Raw genomic sequence first — 19,295 nt, forward strand, 5'->3', positions numbered from 1 at the left:
TCCAACTTACTGCTTCCCAGTCATGTCAGAAAAAGCATTCACATAGCAATTTCATAGGCTAAAAAGACAATAGTACTTATGCTGCAACCCCTGTGGTCAGTTAGTGTTGTGGCATGAAATGGCTGGCCTAAATCTCCATCGGGCGGTTACTCATTTGTGTAGGTTCCTATGACCCAGCTACACAATTTTAAATCTGATGAGTAAAAAGGAGCTAGTGAAGTCATCTTCAGCATTGATTTATATGGTTGGTCTTCTTGTATTATGAGCTCGCTGAAGGTGTTTTAGTAATTTATCTGACAGACTTGCATATAATCATTGCAATAATCCCACCAAGTGCCAGCAGAAACACTTACTGCAATGAATCTGTCATTAGGTGCAGTGAGAGGAATATCTGTGTCAGTCTCTAAACCTGGTAGACTACTCTGCGAATGCTCAGGTTACCTCCTTGTTTCAATGCCAGCAGCTTGTCTAACGATGATTTCCAACCTTTTCTCCTCCTAAGCATGGATCATTTTTCAATAAAAATGGCTCCTAACATTATCATCTTATGGTTCTGAAAACTCCTAACAGAACCTCTGTTTTTGAAGCATTTAGTTGGAGCAGGCTATGCTCTCTAATCTATTTCTTGACAGTTATTAGGAGCATAATATGACCTGAGTAATTAGAAAATATGAAGTTGAAAGCAAATACCATCTACAGAAACCAAACATTTATAACATTAAATAAGAATGTAATCCACTAAAATCTGAATCATCATTCACTATATCAATAAAATGTCATACTCAGTAGGTAGTAAAATATAATTTCTATGCATATTAGACTTATAACTTTCTGCAAAGATTAGTATCATGCTTAGCAACAGTTTCTTCCCTCCTTATTTATCGTTGTAATGGGATGTCTGGCTTTCATCTAGTGGGCTGTTTTAGTTATACAGGCATTGAATTTGATTTGGATACTGGGTGTCTTGTCTGCAAGGGAGCAAATGAGTTGTGTGTCATCAGCATAGGTGAGAATATTGATGTCACAACAGTGGATGATGCTGGCTAGAGAGATTATGTATGCCATAAAGAGGGTTGAGCTCAAGGAGGAGCCTTTCGGAACTTTGCAGATGAGGTCGCAGGAATTCGAGGTGTACGGTACCAGGCTGACTGACTGGGTCCTTCCAGTCAGGAAGGAGCAGATCGTTTGGAGTGTGATATATTTCCCCATTGGCTGTATGGACCTTTGTTAGTCAATTTAAAGCATTGAAAGAGAGTGAACAATTACATTTCCAGTTTTGTGTCACCAGTGTAACTCCACAATGAAAGCAAAGAATCAAATAATTCAAATATTAAAGTTTCTTTTACATCATTACTAGAGCCCGTATAAATGCTAAACTGGAATATATTAAAAAGGTATAACAATATGGTTTGAAGACCAAAATGTGCCAGTAAATTAAGTTGTAATAAAATGATGTACAAAATAGTGACAGCCACAATACAAAAGAAGCAGATTGTCATAATAAGTTGTTTCATAATGAAACATTCCCTTCCTAATCTAAACATATTCTAAGACGAAAACCCTAAACAAAATGCTTAAGGGGGAACATAGAAGGTTTCAGTATAAGGTCGATCTTCAGTAGAAGTTCTGAGAAATAGGACAAGTGTTCAACATGAACTTACATTTACACTCTGGAAGAGTTGAGGGTTTCAGGTAGATAACTGACACCCTAAAGACACCACACAACCTGTAAGATCACTATTGTTTTATTGAGATACACTCAGCAAGCCCAGCAGAGAGATTCGTTTCTCCTCAAAGCCAGGAGGAAGTCTGCTTAACTAACTATGAAAAGTCAGTTAAAAATACTGCCAGCAGTTTCTAGAACATCCATAACTTGCTACCACTACGGAGAGACAATTGGGTAACCACATTAGAGGGGAGTTGACATACTCCCTAAGTTCCTATCTCCAAATAATTAGGTACGCAGCTGTTAACCTTGAATGTTGCTTCCTCTCAGTATACTGTGAAGAGAAGGTTTCCCTTCATCATCAATTGCTGCCAATTTTCTTTTCCCAAGCCTCACTATCAGCAGTCTAATACATAACAATAAGCCGTCACTAGCTGATGAGAAGCACTATAACACACCTGCAGGGAAGGGAAGACAGCATACTGGCAACGTTAAACAAACAATTTCAGCTAAGGCCTAATATCAGGCTAACTTAACTTGAGAATCAACATGAATGCACAGTACTGTATTATAATTCAAGGAAAGTCAAAGAATCAATATCAAATGTGAATATAGGTTCAACATGATTATATCAATCTATAAACTAGCTTAATCCAGTTATATGTAGACATCTAGCAATCATAATGGTTACATTTTGTTATTATTCTGTTAAATGTGCCACACACATTAATAAAATTAGACCACACTTTGAATATAAATGTCATATATACGTGCATAAATGTATGTACATGATGTAAGCAGGGTGGGAATAAATTACACTGCTCCAAGTGCATGTCCATGGATTCGGATGTTGTGTAGGCATTGGATGAGGATGGGGTGGAGTGGCTCTGAGGTGTACATTGGTGTGGTGTATGATGGCAGGAGGATGAAAATGTTATGTGATTCTGGAACATCAGTTTGTAATGATATTGACTGGAAAGTGCTGGTGAATATTGAGAGAAGGACATCTGAAGTGAAATGTGAGTGACAGTGTGCTGGATGTATTTAGTAAAGACTATGGGACTGATTTAAATCTTGGCAGATGGGTTCCTCTGTCACAACGGATATGAATATCTTGTCCGCCAAAAAATAAATCTCGTAACCCATCTGCCAAGATCTAAATCAAGCCCTACATTTGAATTACTAGTTGGGTGGGTGTGTGCTGAGTCTTAGGTTTCAGTGGTAGGGGCATATATCGACCAACCTTTGATTGCTTTTATTATAATTTGGTTGTCTAATTTATTTCCATCCCACAAGTGCTCATAATTGTTTCCTGGTCCTGAAGAAGATCTTTAATTCATAAGAGAGGTTGAAGCATTCTTGGCCCTTATACATTTAGGCTTGTTCACCATGCCTTCTTATATATCTTACTGAGTACTAAGTTATTTGTTCAGCTGTATACACACACATCACTCATGCACGTTCACTGCACTTTGTAATCATTTTTTTGAGCTCTCCATTTTTGTTATTGAATGAATACTTTAAGAATGTATTTAAGTGCATGCATCTAACATACAGTTGTTGGCCAGGCTAATTTGTATGTTGATGTTAGTCTATTCTCGATGATTGATACAGCCACTAACTCCTTACTTATCATCTAAAAAAGTCCAGAGTGAACCGCTATTGGGGCATATTACATTATCGCTATTGCTTGGTTAGAGACAAAAAATTACCGCTGACCTGCGGCGATTTTTATCGCAAATAAACCTTGGTATTACCAAGGTTTATCGCAAATGTGATAAAAAACAGCCGCAATGCATGAATATCGCTGAAAAGTCAGCGATACTCATGCATTACCGAGCTAATGCTCTTAGCCATGTTATCCACCTCCCATTGGATAACATGGCTAAGAACTGCTCAGGGCAGGTGTTAGCTTTTGGAGATATTTGCGCTTAGCGCGAATATCTCCAAAAGTTGGTAATAGGAGATACCGGTGTTAGCGACTGTTTCCAGTCGCTAACATCTTGGCACGCCCACTTTGCATGTCATTAGTGATAAATATCACTGACATGCAAAGCGGGGCCCAAGATGGTCGCTATCTCCTACTAGCTGTCGCTAACTGGTGTTAGCGACAGCTAGGTAATAGGGAGATAATTTTATCTCCGCTTTCTTGGCTTTTAAAGCCAAAAAAGCGGAGATAAACCCCCTTGATAATATGCCCCATTGTTTTTCCGACTGTTAAAGCAGTTCAGAGCTTTTTGGAATCCACTGGCTATCATTCTTACTTGGTAGAGGGACGATTTTTTTGTTGTGCACTTACCCAGTCCTCAGATTAGCTGCCAATATCAGATTGTTTATAAGTGTGCGTTCTTAGTTGCTATCACATTTTTCAAAGTGACAACTATAGTATCTCACCATCTCACTTTTGCACCTCCCTTTTTGTCTTGTGTCAGATCCAATTAACAGTATACTAAAGTCATAGTATCACCCTGTGTCAGAATGATGACAAAAAAGTTGTGGTCACTTTAAATATATGGCATTTACTTTAAAAGATACCATACAACCACCAAAATAACAATAAACAGCTTCATAACCTAATAAGCTCTTAATTTGTAAAATATCCAGTTGATACTCATCTATCACCACCTGGATTTTTCTGCCTTTCCTGACCTGTCAATATCTAATTCATGACCATGGTCCTTTACAAACTTCTTGCAAAAATCAGATTGCTCCTCAGTCCTCACTGATGCTTATCTTCTTTCTAAAATTGATCTCCTCAGAATATTATTTATAGTACAGCTTCTTAGAACGGCACTTGTGTTATGTCATTTTGTGTTGTTATTGCTAGAATGCTATATATTTCATAGTCATGTGGGTCCCATGACTTTTTTAAAGGTGTTTCCGGAAAACAAATTCTGCATCCATTCCGGGCATGTAGACGGAACCTCATGTGTCGGGTCGTCACTGGTGTGGTGTGTATCTTTCTTACCTACCATGCCACTATTAACCTCATTCCCTTATCCAGGCTGATCGAGGAGGTTGTGTTACCATTCCACCACTTGGGTAGTCCCTAAAGGGAGATTGGTGAATTAAAGTCTGAGTCCAGGTTGTTGCTCTCCTTTCCAAGAACAGGTACATTCCTGACACTCTCACCGTAGGTCCTTATCTTAATACTTCACCTTTTTGCAAATCTACTTTAACTCTTTTACATTTCTCTAGTTGTTGTCCTTTTTTACTTTGAGTTGTTCTTTTCCTTTCAAAACAACTCAAACCCCGCTGTATTTCATGCAGTTATATTGCTTCCTTCTGAATGCCCATCTTTATGGTCTGCCTACATGCTCTCATGCTCTTTTAGATCATTTCTCAGACGAATTACTCAGCTGAGGAGGAGGCATTCGGGTGGATATGGCCCTCTCTGAACCACATTTGCCTGTGTTGCATTTGCCAATGGACGTTCATTGGCAAGCTGTCTCTGAAGAAAGTTTAGTATTCGGGGCGAGTCAAGATTCATTGAACACCTGAACATTTTTATCGTTTGAGTTAGATATGATTTGACCAATAAATCTGTCTTCTCCAGATTACATGCAAACAAAATGCTATTTTTATACATGCAGTTGTGAAGTCAGATTTAAGGACTTCCTATCAGAGCATCGAATTTATGATATTGAGCTACACGAATATGGACTCTATTGTCAACCTAAGTACATATAGGTAAGAGTACATTTGCTTTTCTGAATTTCACTTCTACTTACCATGACAACAAATATACTGACAAGATAAACAGATGTGAAGTTAAGAGTAGCAAATCTACACTTATCTAAATTAACTAACTATGGTGATGAAGTAGTAGTCGATTTTCTACAATCGATATTCTTGTAAGTCCATTAAGATTTCAGTATTCTGACAGACAACTTATTCAGGGGTCAAATTTCATCAAGTCATCTTAAATTGTATTGTGCTTTATGCAACACTTTACATATAATAAAATTCTAGGTGCTTCTACTTTCTTCACCATTTACGTCACATGCCCTTCAAATCTACTGAATCTCCCCTCGGGACTGGACCAGGGAGAGTGTGGCCAATAGACTCTGTGTCCCAGGAAACTGCGGGGGGCTGAAGGTGGCCCCACATCACTCTGCACACATCTGCTGCTTGTCACCTGGTCACAAGCGCCATAAAGCACGAAGTCGAGACCCGCTGTGCAGGAGGCACGAGGGATACACCCAGGGAAAGCACGGTCTAAGTTCGGGCCCATCCGGTGCCCATAAGTGGTAGGAGGAGCTGTGGCAGGGCCACTCCTCTTGGTTTTTGTGGCCTGCAGCGGGCTATTCATCCTCTGCCCCAGGTAAGACTTTTCGCTGCATGTTGATCATCCTCCAATCGTCTCTTCATCCAAACATTTTTAATTTATTTGAATTGGGATTGCCATCCATGCTAACAGTTTAAATACTGTTGTTTCCAATCGTTCTTGCCTGTCGTCTCCCCACCACTTAATAAACTGTCCTTCTGCAAGGGGCCTGTTGTCCGCCCCAGTGGGGGCCAATTGATAATGCTGGGGAAGCGGAAGCTAGGCCGAAGCCTGGAAGGTGTTGCAGCAAAGAAAACTGGCTCCCTTGATGGGTACATAGAAAAGGCGGTGGGTGCACTTGATAAAGAAATATCTCTGGTGGAGATACGCGTATCATCAGCTCTGTTACAATCTGACCCAATTGCTCTTGATATCTCCAAGAGGGCAGCTCATGAGGATAGTGCCCTTTGTCGCAATCCAGCCTCACCTGCCTCTGCATATGCTGTTGTCCAATGTTCACCTTCCTTAGAGAAGAAGAAAACTACTTCTGCCCTGAAAAAGAATTTAAATTCATCTAGGGACCCTAAAAATTTTATGCCTGCCCTGCAGGACCAATTACTACCCAGTCCTCATTCCTGCAAAGAGGCTATGGAGAATTTGCGTATTCAGCTCGGCAAAGAACTTGTGAAAGCCATTAACTCAAAAATGTTTGGAGTGATTAAACTTTCTACTATTCAGTGTAGATGGGATGATAGCAGGGAGAAAGACTACAGGCAGGTTACCTGTGTTAATGCCTGTGGTAAGCCATGTGTTGATGCCCTGCAGCTCCCTAGGACTGCCTCCATTAGTGGTACCAAGATCTATGATCTGTGCGAACACGGGCTGGATGAGAGGGCCTAATGTATTCCCAATGTGTCCAGAAAAAAAACCCAGTATCTTTAAACAGCCTTTTCTGCAAAGGGTTCTAAAGAAGTTGCACTAGTAAACATATTAGGGCAGGAAATGCCTGCCCCAGGTCCTCGCACAGCAGGAAAATTCCCTGATTCAATGGAGGGTATAGGGTTACCCCAAGGACTCCTGTAGATGTGAATGCCCTCCACTGGTTTGCCCTTATATGGTCATATTGGCAGATGTTCCCAAACTGCACCATAAAGCAAGCAAGACCATAATAGAATTGATCAATAAAGTGAACCACTGGATTAGGGGGAGCTTAAAGGTAACCCATTGACAGACATTCTTATGGCTAGAAGGGTGGGCTGGGTTGGGAAAATGTGTAAGTAGCAGAGGGAGATGTGTCATCATTACCTTTAGGAATCTTATGCTGGCCAGGCACCTATTAGAACAAGCAAGGCATGTACCCTCCCATCAAAGTAAGACAGGGACTTGGCTGAGAGGTCACATTAGATTCCCTCAATGACATCCCACTTTGGCTTACCTGTCTCTAACCTAATGATTTTACCTCCTTGGTGACATGTCTGACTCAGATCCCCCAGCGTGTTAACATCCTGTCCTACTAAGAAGCTCGCAGGCCCTTCTGCTACTCTGGTTATCCAATCCATCATGACCCCCATTTATGTTCCTGTGAAGGCTAGTGAGGGAATCATGTTGCCAAATGAGTCCAACTCAAGGTATTCTGGGACCCTGAAACACGGGGTGAGCATTCAGTTTTGGAAATTAGCGGGTCTAGTCAGCAAATTGGCTTGTGAAGACTGGGGGCATTATATACGTGAACATAATATTGTACTGTTTCAGGAGACCTGGGCTACCAAGGAAATTGTATTTGACGGCTATCCGTCGTATTCAGCACCCCCGAGTTTGTTCTATCGCAGGCCAGGCCAAAAAAGGGTCAACAGTATGGTTTAATGTTATATTGGATTTCACCATATCAGTGATCCCTGCATATAGCTTCCCAATTCAAGCATTTTCAACCAAGTGGCTAAATGGTATGTGTATTATTTTAATACATTTTTAAAATGCCTTTTTCGAAGCAGATCATGTTACCGACCTTGAAGAGCTGATGGATTTTATATCAGGTTTGGAGGAGCGCCTGCTTTAATATTATCATATAGGGTGATTTGTATGCCAAACTGGGGCCCACACAAGTGGAGAATGTCCAATATCTGCTTGATATTTCTTCTATCACATGTGTCAGCTTAGCTAGAGACAAGGGGGGCCGAATTCTGTTTCAATTTATCAAATGATTTAACCTGCAGAATGCCACTTAGGCATTCAATCCTCTATATCCAACTAAAGTAACCTTTGAGGGGGGAGAGCTCCTCTGTGATTGATTACATTGTCATAGATCAGGAATTTGCACCTGGGGCTAAAATTGATCTTCGTACGTTTAGAGATCAGACGCCCTCGAGCCTTGAACTAGGCGATTCAAGGAGAGAAGGAGAATCGGCGAACGTGTCCCCACAATCTCTAGACACTAAAACACAAGAGCAATGTCTGGTGTGGAGAAATGAGGATATATAACTTAAATAACAAAAAGGTAATTAAAAAGGCTGTGATTCAGCTTACAAACCAGATATAATAGTACCTTGATGAAATCTGAAATACTCAATTTCCGGGTTGCTAAATTTCAAAACATATCTATTGAATAAAACAATATAAAAAAGTGTATATAAACAAATCATACTATTTCAAAAGGAATCCTATGTGAATCAATGTTTGTTACAAAAAACTTGTCTTTGTTATTCTGCATACAATGGTAGAGCACAAAATGTGTCAGAGTTTAAAATCATTAGTCAATATTTTAACATTTTAAAATACATTATTTATAAAACAAAGAACAAACTGTCGACGCAGCGTTTCGGTGTTAAGGTGGTTCGGCACCTTCTTCAGGACCATAGTTCAATATTAAAAATCTGAATAGACAAAATGAAAATACAAAAAAAGCATTCCATTTAACATGATTCATAATTCACAATAACATTTAACAACTTAGAAATAAATCTTCTTTTCCTATTATACGGTAATCCAAAATATCTGGTAGTTCTGTTAATTGTTTTCATTAAAACAACATAAAATCGACAACATTTCTACACTATTACTGACCAGAAAAATGGGCTAATCTCCTGTATTCTGTCTAATCACTAGAAGACAGATATAAAGGCAACATACTTTAATTCTTGATAATGTAGCCCTTTCAATTAGCTATCAGAAGGGATGAATCTCCCGCATGTCTTCCCTTTTTAATATTGGGGGCACTCTAGTTGGTTATAAAAATGGGGACATGGAATTAGAGTCAAAACCTCAGATCATGTTGTCATGCTATACACGGGCGGAAAGGTCCTCTTTGCAACTCACCTGTGTGATCTGGCTGTTTTAGTTTCCCAGGGTCCGTGTAATTAGTCTATTGTGCTCCTTGATAGACTTGTTGTTATTTAAAATTCTACAAGAGATGTATAACGGAGCTTTAATGAAACATCTTTGTATAGAAGATTCATTATTATTTTACGTTCAGTGACAATATGGAAAATTAAAATTACAATGTCCCATCTGTTTCTGAAATTGTGACTATATCTTGATTTAATTTTTGTAGTCTTTTATCTATATTCTAATTGCACTATCAAATGAAAATAAAACGAAAATAAAACAAGCTAGGCTTTAGAATTGCAGATTGGGTTTTTATTACAAACAAGCCATCCAATACACTTTTTGATCAATAAAGCCTATAGTTTCTCACCTTAAAAGATTATGGCTAGGGCAAACACGCAGTATTTGATGAGTTGCCACTTCCAGGCCATAATGATTCTGGATATTTTTCTATCTAAAAAAATGAATGAGTATAGGGGCAAGTGGAGTGGTGTGGCTCACTGGTTAGAGGCGGGAGACCCGGAAACAGAGAATGGCCTGGGACCAGGGTTCAATCCCCGACACGGCAGGGTCGTGAACCAGGGTCAGCGGACTCGATAATTCTCGCCTCGTTGCATACTCTAACCAGGGATCACACTCGGCAACTCTGGGCATTAGCTTGCCTCATCTCCACAACGGCCCCCCACAAACGCCGGGGATGCCTGGTTTCACCTTGGAGATACCCAGGAGGGAACATCTCACAGGGAAAGCCAGGACGGGTTCCCCAGTGATCTATAGCACCAGGACGCCTCCGAGTAGCAGTGCGCTTTACAAGACACACACATTTACATTTACATTGTATTGTAAGACTACCACCGTAAACATATAAGAATAAAAATACCTTTGCCCACCTGCATGGTGTCTTGGTCTCTAAATCATGGTGTGTCAGTCTGATTCTATAACACTGTTACCATTACGCTATAAAGAAATATTAAGAACCCTCACTTAGAGACTGTATATAGGGATTTCTTCGAGGTTTGTTTTGTAATTGCACTAAGTGTTTCTAGTAAAAAATTGCTTTTTCTTTCCTCAGTTGTGTGTAGATAGATCAAACCGCAATATCTGTCAGTTTGTAGAATCCAGTTCAATGCAACTCTGAATGATATTTTTTCTAGGGTAAATAAACCCCTTATTAATATCGAGGGCTCTCGAGATTCCTTTTTGTTCCCCCATTTGTTAAATTATGTGATGTCCCCTTTTTTATACATTATGTTACATATTGGCAAAATGTCACAAATATACTGTCCTTCTGCAGACTCTCAAAACGAGATTCTTTGAATATGGGACCATGGTGGTAGAACCAGAAAGATAAAGGTTTACAGATTCACCTACAATGTATGCATATTCTATGATGCATTCCTGGAAAAACAGCAATTTTATATATCAGCCTTCTGTTTAAATTAAAAACTAAGCTGGGACTCCTGGGTCCATAAACCACTGATCTTCCCAATTTTAGCATGGTTATGGCTTTATCCTATATTCAGGAAGTTCTCTTACCTTAAAAACCGTCTCAGGGAACGACCATCAATCGCGCTGTCCCACCATCAGCATATGACAGTGTGGCTTGTTCTGGGTCTCCTTTTAAACCCCAATCCATATGACCTCATTCCGTATTTGCATACACCTGTGTTTGCATGTGGTAAATGCTTGTAGTTGTAACCCGTACATAATTGAGCAATGGGCAGCCATCTTGTAATTTGTTTCAAATGGGTCTACGCACAATTAGGTTCTAATAAACGAAATCTGGACTGTTTTATTATGACTGCCATCCTAGGTAAAATATGCTCTAACTATCTCCCTCTGGTACTTTCCTATCTCTAGCCACCAGATTGCTCCCTTTCAGTGCCCTCCCATTTTGTGGATTTAGGACTAGTGGTAAGGGGCATGCTAATGAAACCCTGCAGATCTAGGCCAGATGGCATTACTTGGTTTGCAGAAGGCCTCCAAGACCTTGCATGAGGCCCTGAAGGGGAACTCGAGTGATGTGCAGAAGGTGCATCAATGTAGACAGGCCTACAGGGATGTGCTAAAGATCAGACAGAAGCTATTGCAAGATGAGACCTAGGGAGAGTTGGAGGGGGCCTGTAGGCTGAAAAATTGCAGAACCTTCTGGTCTGTAACTAGAAATATTAAGTCAATGGGGGCACATTCGAACAATGTAATTACCACTACAGGCCAGCATGCTTGAGTTGAACACTTTAAAACAGTTTACGGCCCAGAAGCCACATGGGGTGGCTGAAGAGGAGGTAGAATTTTTCTTGTCACTGGAATTCTCTGTCTAGGAAGTAAGGGTGGCCATTAACAAAAGTCTGTGTATGAAGGCACCAGGTACAGGCGGGGTGCCAAGGGATTTATATAACATTGTCCTGGACCTATGGGCCCCTTTACTCTGTAATGGCTTTAATACCTTATGTAAGACTGGCTTATCTCAATTTTGGTGCACAGTAGTCATCGTCCCTGTCTTTAAATAGGGCAATCCTTATTTGCGTGAACGCTATCACCCAATCTCATTATTGGATTGGAGTTCTGGACTTTTTTGGTTCCGTCCAGAGGTGTCAGGGATAACACCGGAAGACCCCGGAGTTCTACCTGCCTCGGTGCACAAATAAACAGAAACACGGGCTTCTCGATGGTGGCGTCAAAGACCAAAGGTTTATTACTGCAGGGACACAGAAGTCACAGAAACTACACACGGGCAGTATCTAGGAGCCTGTTCGATTTGTACATAGTGGGTTGCTCCTTAAATACTAAATTTTAGGCTTGGGGCAAATTCTTTACATGCTTAGTACATTTCTAAACCTTTGCATCCTAAACAATAAATATTTGGCGTTGCACAGAAATCGTCAACAATATCTGATGTCAAAACATTACGAACGAGGGGTTCCCACTATTCCATCATAATCCCATGTCAACTTTTCATTCAAGAGCCGGTCCGCCTCATCGTAAATTTCGTTACCTCCCCCTAATAAAGGCCCAGAAGGAAAGGATCAGAGCCAGGTGCAGAAGATAGAAAAGCAGGATAAGAGATGTTTGTGGGTCGTAAATGGGCAAGGCTACCAGCTTCGGCCGCCTAATCATGATCAGGCCAATGAACACGAGAACCAGTATAGCAGGACTGGCCTCAGGCAGAGGAGGCAGCTTCTGTCGAGTCATGCGGCCATGGCATGTTCTGTTCTAAGGTGCACGTGTCACTAGCAATGTGAATCGCCGGCTAAAGCTTACGTGTCCTTAGGTGAAAGAGGTCACTGCGTGTCTATTGACTATGCGAGGGCAAGGAATACAAAATGGCTGCCGTAATCTAAGATGGATGCCATGGGTGGATCAGAAATGTGTTCATAACAGGGGTGCTCTTGTTTGTAGCATAGCGAAAACACCAGGATATGCTAAATGGATCAATTGCGGTTCACTGATACCAAAATTATGTATTTACGACAATATTGAAAACACGGGTTCAAATCGTCACGGAACCTCAGTCCCTCCTTTTGCCCTTACATAGGCAATTACTCAGTCTATGTCAGAGTCTATCTCTATGCTCATCAGGTCAGTGACATGTTGTTGCATCATCATCCTTTCCCGTACCTTTTCTCCAAACCTAGGTGGTTTTCTGAAACAGGTTGCAGCACAGAGACTACACAAAGCGGGACCACATTGGATAATAAGGCAACACGAGAACAGGAATACTAGGATGATACCAATGACCATCAGAACCTTCCATCCCCACGCTGATAATAGAGTCCAAAACCACTCCATAAAGGACCAGTTTCCCTTGTCTACGTGAATAGAGTCGGAAATCTTGTGTAGCTTTGAGATCGCTTCATAGACAGTCGGTGCATTATTGGGAATAAAAACACAGCAGCTCAATTGGATCATTCTGCATACCCCACCTCGATCTGCAAGTATTACGTCTAGAACCATACGGTTCTGCAACGTCATGAGACGATCCGCCTGAAGCTCAGCTGTTAAGTTACTAAGGGCACCAGCAGTTTCTGTAATAGTAGATTCAACTACCCGTGTTAGCTGACGTAGATTTCTACTATTGGCCATAGGCCCCCAGAACGGAAGGAAACCTTTGAAGAAGTCTCCAGCTTCCTGACCAGCGGTATCTTCCTTGCTGAAAACACCTCTGGCTACTCTGGTCTTGTGATAATCTGAAGAAGCAGTGTACGTTGGAGGCAACAGACGAGCAATATAGCATGAACCTGAAAAGTCAGCAGGCAACCATGTATACGCTCTATCTTGACAAATGAAGTAGGTACCCCTAGCAGTAAGGAAGGCAGGGGAAGAGTGAGACGGAAACACGTAAGTTTCAACGCACTCACTCTTCCCTAGCTGAGCTCTCGGATTTCTCCCATTTCCTTGCAAACAGACTTGACCTCGGTGCGGTACGACCCAGACTGGAGTGGAGCTCTTACGCTTGCTTTCTCCCAAACTAAGGCGATACTCTGTAGAGTTCCAACTCAAATATACCCGTAATTCATCTCTAGGGTAAGATGGAGTATTATTGACGTCTTTAATCATGTCAATAATTCCCTGGACTAAAGCTTTATTGGCAGAGTTGTATTTAGTGGAACGTGGTGGACGCGGAGGATAGGTCTCGAGGGCATAGGCAAAAATGGTCTGAAAGGCCTGAAATGATCCATTATAGCTAAAAGGCAAGACTAGGTAAGGGATGCCTTTATCCATAGTGTGGGGTATCAAACCACACACCCAGCAGTCTGTTGTGTTAACTACCAGTTGGTGTTGATGCAAGAGCTGTACAAAAGTGTTATTAATGAATTCTGAACGTCGAGCTTGTTCATGTTCAGGAAACGAGTGAAAAGAATGATAAGAAGCAACAGTAGAAGAAACAGGATCAAGGGGAGGTACTGTAGTTGTTACCGGTGTAAAAATTAGATGCACATCAAAGACGATTCCACCCACCAACGTTATTAAAACAATCAATAACGTAATTGCACATTGCATTAGAAAGCATTTGCTATGAAGAATCTTGTAAAGTCTATTTCTGCGAACATAAATTACATTTTCTCGTTGCAGCTCAGGAAGCTCCATCTTCTACAATCCGCTCGCGACCACTGATGATGTGTACGTAGATGAAAATGCCTCTATCAGCCCTGGGAGTTCCCAGAACTAACAGAAAGATCGACCTTGTGTCTGACCCCCGCAGATTCAACTAGGCACACAGCCACGACCCTACGGCTACCCAGACGGCAAGGCAATTTTAAAACAACATAACAATACAAAGTATTAGCAAACTTCCTGGCTGGAGGCAATGTATCGAGATTAAAATGTGTAAAATAGGCAGTTTCCTGCTTTATTTGTCCATATTGCGAGATCGTACGTTGTATCTCAATTTTCCAGTAGCTGTTTGATCCGGGAACAGTGTATTTTCAGCAGGGGTTGCAATGTTCAAGTTTGCAGATGGCAAATGTTCTTTTGATGCAGAGGACAAATGTTCAGAGTTCAAAGGAGCAGCTTCAGAAGGAGAGTCAGAATTCGGTGAATCAGTGATCAATTCTGCATCGCTGAAAGGGACGAACCTGGGGACTTGTTCAGTTTCAGAGACACCGATTCCTTTCTTCACCCAGTTATCATAAGGAAGCGGCAGAGGTACACGCTTGACATGCGTTGTATGGATCCATTTCTTTCGACCAGCCACACGAATAGCAGTTCTCGTTGCTAACAACACTTGAAATGGTCCGACGAATCTGGGTTGGAGATTTCTTGTCCGTGCAAAATTTCGTATGACCACTTGGTCACCTGGTTTCAGCTGATGACCTGGACTCTCCGGTGGCTTTGGCAATGCATTGAAAACCTGTTGGTGAATAAGACTCAATTTAGCAGTCAAGTCGAAAAGGTAATCAATTAACATTGGGTATTCCAGCTGTTTAAACTCCTTCGGCCTAGGTACCCCCCAAACGTTTGCAGGACGACCAAAAACAATTTCATACAGACTAAGCCCTACTCTAGAATGCACAGTCGCTCTTGTGGATAACAGAGCCAAAGGTAGTGCATCTGGCCAGGACAAACCTGTGGATGCTTGTATCTTAGCAAGTTTCAGTTTGAGGGTGCCATTGTAACCCTCAACTAAACCAGCAGACTGGGGATGATTTGCACTGTGGAACTTCTGTTTTATCCCTAAGCCGACACACACACTCTGCATAACTTTCCCTACGAACTCACTTCCATTATCTGACCATACAATCCGTGGCATTCCAAATCTGGGGAAGTATTCTTTGAGAAGGATTTTGGCAGTGGACAAGGCAGTATTGTCCTTCAGTGGATATGCTTTGATCCATCTGGAAAAAGCACAGACTACCACTAGGACGTACTTTAGATTGTTGCAACGATCCATGTGAATGAAGTCTAGCTGAATCACTTCAAAGGGGCAAGAAGGAGGAGCGAAATGACCAGCGGGTGTGGGGATTCCCTTGCCAGGATTATGCATCAGGCATACCATGCAATTTCTCACCACTCTCTCTGCACACTTGCTAATCCCATCATTCTTCCAGACTGGAGCCAACATCTTACAAATCCCTTTAGAACTGATGTGCGCTGCTCCATGCGCCATCGTTACTACTGCAAGCACATACGCATCAGGCAACATCCAACGCTGTTGTTCTGACAAATCAATCCAACACCCACTCGAGTCCAATTTACCTGTATTCTCTTTCCATGCAAGCTTTTCCTCCTCAGTCGCCTCTTTCTGAATCTCTTTCACACTTTCCACTGTATCCTCACACATTCCAGACTCAGAAATCCATCTTGCAGACGTTGCAACATACATTCTACTCATCATATCCCTAGCTGTCTGTTTAGCGGTCTCATCAGCAAAAGCATTCCCACGACCAACATCATCCGTGATTGCTTTATGAGCACTGCATTTCACAATCGCAACTTCAGTCGGCAAGGTTAGAGATTCCAACAAGTCATTAACTAGCTGACCATGTTGAATCTTAGTCCCATGGGACGTAATGAAACCTCTCTCTTTCCACAAACGGCCAAAACTATGGGCCACGCCGAACGCGTACTGACTATCTGTGAACACATTCACTCTCTTTCCCTTAGCTAAAACACACGCTCTCGTTAGTGCGATCAATTCTGCAGCTTGGGCAGAATTCTGACTCACTCTTGCAGTCTCCACAATCGTACTCTAAGTCGTTACTGCATAAGCAGCAGTCACATCACCATTCTCCAATTTAAAGCAAGACCCATCAACATACAACGTGCCATCTGGATCTGACAACGGAGTGTCTTTAAGATCAGTTCGTCCTTTTGTCTCTTCCTCGGTTCTGAAACAACAGTCGTGTGGTTCCGAATCACTCGACTCCTGATTAGTCGGCAACAATGTTGCTGGATTCAATACATTGCATCTTTTGATCTGAATATGACTCGCTAGCAGTGTCAGCTCGTAGCCTGATAATCTAGCACTGGTAAGGTGCTGTGTCTTGGTTCGGTTCATGAGTGTATCCACGGCATGAGGAACCATAACCACTAGCATGTTGTTCATGACCAAACCAGCAGATTGTCGAATGGACGCTGCAGCTGCTGCTGTAGCTCTCAAGCAACTAGGCAACGCTCTGGCTACCGGATCTAATGTTGATGAAAAATACGCACAAGGGCGTTGTTTATCACCAAATCTCTGTGTCAGAACACTTAATGCGCAACCTTCCCTCTCGTGAACATAGAGCGTAAATGGCTTACTGTAGTCAGGTGTACCCAACACCGGAGCTGAACACAGTGCATTTCGTAACTCAGAAAAACTCTGCTGACATTCGGCAGACCATGGCACCGGACTCGGAACATTTTTCCCAGTCAAAGCTACCGATGGTTTTGCCAAAAGAGAAAAATTTGGGATCCATTGCCTGCAGTATGAAGTAATACCTAAAAAGGCACGCACTTCTCTCTGTGTGCTAGGAACATTCATCTGCGTAATTGCTTTTATTCTCTCTGGGGTCAACTTTCTTCCCTCCTTTGACAAGAGATGACCTAGGTAGGTCACTTCTTGGCAACAGTATTGCATTTTCGAAGGTGACACCTTGTGATTCAAACTGGACAAATGATGCAATAAGGAAATTGTAGCTGCTTTGCAAGTTTCCTTGTCATCGGCAGCCACTAGAAGATCATCGACATATTGCACTAAAGCAGAACCGGGAGTAAGTACAAAGGAATCTAACTGACTTTTTAATGCCTGGCTGTAAATGGACGGGCTCTCACAATAGCCTTGTGGAGCACGTTTAAACCTGAAGCTTCGACCTCCTAGGGAGAAGCCGAAAATATCTCTGCTTTCCTCGGCTATCGGAATGCTGAAAAAGGCATTCTTCAAGTCGATAACTGAAAACCATGTGGCTGTAGCAGGAATCAACGTTAACAATGCAGTGATGTCTGGAACTACAGGAAACTGCGGAACCACAATTTTGTTAACCTCTCTAAGATCGATTACAAACCTATAGACTGGAGGCTTTGAAGGATCAGTACGTTTCAGAATTGGCAATACAGGACTGTTACAGACATTTCCTCTAGTTTCTTCTACTACGTCTTTCTTGATCAAATCTTGCACAATCAATAAAAGCGCACGTTCACCTTCACTAGAGATCTTGTATTGTGGGATTCGTGGAAATTTGACATTCGCTTTCAAAGTGACTACATATGGTGGAATTTCTAAAAGACCTACATCGTTAGGACCAGTCGCCCAAAGAGAATCAGGGAGAGAACGCTGCTCTGGTGGGAGCGCATCCATCGACAAGTACATCGGAGAGATGATTCTTTTACCCAATGTAAGCTGTACTCCTGCCGGAGAACAGTACAATGTCGCATACAGGCGTTTTAACAAGTCTAAACCAAGCAGATTTTCATTACAACCGGTTGTCAAAATCAAGGGTGCTTTCAATTGACGAGGTCCAACAGAAATAGACAAAGGACCAGAAGACGGGGTTGTAAACAGGGGCGCCTGAAAAACCTACAGAAACATTTGTTAAGCCAGACAAAGGTGCGCCAGGGAGTTTCGCATGAATGATAGAGCTTTTTGCTGCACCAGTATCCAACAGAAACGGTTCGACTACACCTGATGTTGCTACTGCGACATAAGGCCCACTCTGATCTACTGGAACTGATACTACTCCCTCTCTTTGTCCATGGCTGTCCTAGTACTCACTTTGCTGAAATTCCTCACTAGCTTCACAGTAGTCTTCAACGTGATACTGTTGAGATCTATTTTGTTGGGCAGACTGTCCATTTCGCTGATCAAAATAACTAGAAGGGCGATCATTCGTCTGTGGAGGCATCGCACCTCGTCCTCGACCTCTAGAATTTTGCATGGAACCACCACGACCTCTCTGAGCTGCTGCAGCATTACTCTGTGCTAATACCGGACACTCATTCTTGTAATGACCTTCCTTCTTGCAGTAAGCACACTGATTCCATTGATATTGCGGTCTTTGGGAACAATAATCTGTCCTCTGATATGACCCTTGCTGTGTAATAGTTTGATTCGTGCGAGGCGGATATACTTGCTGCAAAAGGACTTTAGTTTTTAAATCTTTCGTTTTCTTATCTGACTTTTCCTTCTCTTCTTTATCCCTATTTTCATAATACTGGGCAGTTGCAAGTATTTGCGCAGTCGTAGAGACAGCCCACGCACTTTCAGAATCTTTTAATTTATTACTGAGTTCTGGTAACAGATTGTGCACAAATTTATCAACAAATAATCTCTGTCCTCCTTCCGTGCTCATATCCGGACCACTGTGATCTACGAAAGTCTCTTCAAACCTTGTGAAAAAGTCGGAGACACTTTCGTCTTTCTTCTGCCTGCATGCGGACAACTTGTCCCAGTTAACGCGCAATGCTGGCATCAGAGTCTTCATTAAATCGATTATTCTACCCGGTAAATCATCAATTAGAGGTTCGGGTTTGGAACCACCTATTTGTTGACCATCTGCTGCTATTATAGCTGCCCAATCACCACCTAGGGCAACTGGATGATTCTCTTTACGAATTTTAGCCCAA

This window comes from Lissotriton vulgaris, chromosome 7 (assembly GCF_964263255.1).
Source record: "Lissotriton vulgaris chromosome 7, aLisVul1.2, whole genome shotgun sequence".
NCBI lineage: Eukaryota > Metazoa > Chordata > Amphibia > Caudata > Salamandridae > Lissotriton > Lissotriton vulgaris.